Source organism: Octopus bimaculoides, chromosome 4 (assembly GCF_001194135.2).
Source record: "Octopus bimaculoides isolate UCB-OBI-ISO-001 chromosome 4, ASM119413v2, whole genome shotgun sequence".
Classification (NCBI taxonomy): domain Eukaryota; kingdom Metazoa; phylum Mollusca; class Cephalopoda; order Octopoda; family Octopodidae; genus Octopus; species Octopus bimaculoides.
In genome coordinates, this window is record NC_068984.1 from 78,852,443 (window position 1) to 78,854,911 (window position 2,469).

A 2,469-nucleotide genomic window follows, 5' to 3' on the forward strand; every position below is an offset into this window, starting at 1 on the left:
TCTCTAAATTATATATTTATATATATATATACATATATATATATACATATATATATATGTGTATATACACACATATACATATATATATATACATATGTATGTATTTATGCATATATGTATGTATTTAGAGTGTGACAGATAGATAGATAGATAGATAGATAGATAGATAGATAGATAGATAGATAGATAGATAGATAGATAGATAGATAGATAGATAGGTTTGACAGGGTGCGATAAAAAAAACAAAATGCTCCAGAGACACAGACAGAAAGAAGAAAAAAGGAAGTATATATATATATATATATATATACACACAGACACACATACATACATGTAATTTTTAATACAAAGTGGAATGAACAAGCTTTAATCCAAACCCCTACAATTGTTTCTGTGCATTATCAACAGCTGTTAGTTGCTAATTGTTTCACATATACATATCATATAAACATTATCATTCAACTAAAATGGTAGTTGAATAATATTCTTAAGGCTGAAATTTACTCACACGCAGCGTCATTCAGAGCTTGTCGCTAATTCAGTTCTTAACCAAATAGAAAACCGTTAACATTTTTGAAGAGGACTGGTCTCTAGCTACATTTTGGCATACAAAACTTGACATTTGGTCCGGTAGAAAAAAGCTTACATCAAAATTTGTAGCGACGTTAATGATAGAACAAAGCGTGAAGGATTTCATAGTTTTGGTCCAACGCAACAGAAGTTTGTATCAAAAACGTTGTGAGGTAAAATATCAGGAAGACAAATATAAGTAAGGCAAAAAATTGGATTTACGTATAATTAACTTTTTTTTATTTTAAAAACAAACTATATTTTGATTAAGCTTAAATGATGGAGCTCAATTCGAGAAATTTCATGGTATCAATCTCATGCAATGAAGTTTTAAAAAGACGAAAGTTATGAGTGTTTGTTTCTCAAATTTGAGGGTGATAATATAGTTCTATACGTTTTTATAATATAGTTATAGGGGACTTTTACTATGTTTCACCGGCATCATTGAAGTAAGGAAAAAATTATCAGCGACACCGCTAATTGACACATTCGACACATTATTAATTAGCATAATAGCATAGCCTGGGGAAAAACATGGATTACATGGGAAAATGCGAGCAAGGGAAATGATATTCTTAAAATAAATCTAGAAAAAAGTATAGGACATGTTATTACAATTGGAAAAGTTCAGGACAAGTTATTATGTCTGGTACAGAACAAGAAAATTTTCACTTAAAATATTACAGCTAAGGATAAAATTTGAATATTAAAATTATTTGATTTTAATTTACAAAGTAACATTATAATTAAAAAGGTACCATCATTTTTTTAAAATATTGACACACCAGAATACTTAAAATATGAGAGCCAGATGTACCAATATAGCTGAAGTTTTATGCAAAGTAGAATAGTGTACATGGTTGGCAAATTCAGTATCTAAAAAAATAGGCATTGTTCAAGACTAAAAATGTGAAGACTTGACAATAACTTAGGTAATAACTCAAGTAAATTTTATTGTGAATTTGTTGTTATAGATAGATTTTACCGTAATATATAACTAATTTTTATATTATTCAGTTTAATGTAATAACTATGTACTACTATTATTTTTTATAACGTATTTTCAAATTTCTAATTATTAATTAATTATTATTTAATAATTATTAATTAATAATTAAAAAAATTAGTTTTTTTAAAGTTCAAAAAAATCCCGAGTTATTTTTAATTTTTAAAAGAAGTAACGTGGAGGCGCGTGGCTTAGTGGTTAGGGTGTCAACATCATGATCGTAAGATTGATGGTTTCGATTCTTGGACCAGGCGACGCGTTGTGTTCTTGAGCAAAACACTTCATTTCACGTTGCTCCAGTTCCCCTCAGCTGGCAAAGATGAGTAACGCTGCGATGGACTGACGTCCTGTCCAGCTGGGGAACACATACGCCATTGAAACCGGAAAACCGGGCCCATGAGCCTGGCTAGGCTTTAAAAGGGCGCATCTATTATTTATTATAATAGAAGTAGCAAGTAATAACAAATAGAAGTAATAACTTGTAATAAAATTTTGTTTTAATAAAAGCTAATACTTTCTAAATCTAAATATTTTATTTGAAATGTTATCTTTAGCTGCAATATTTTAACTAAAAGTTTTCTTGTTTTGTACTTTACCAGATGTAATAGCTTGCCCTGTACTTTTCCAGATTTATAATCTTAAGAATATTATTTCTCTTGATGGCATTTTTCTATGTAATATAAATATGATCCACCAGTAGATGTTTACTCACACTTCATCTGGTGACTGGCTTTGGGGGCACTGACTTGTAGTTTCCCCATTGTATTACACCCATATTTTATTTTTAGTATTACCTTGATAAAGAGCAACACATAGATTCAAATAGACACAAGTCATATGTGTGTGTGTGTGTGTGTGTGTGTGTGTGTGTGTGTGTGTGTGTGTGTGTGTGT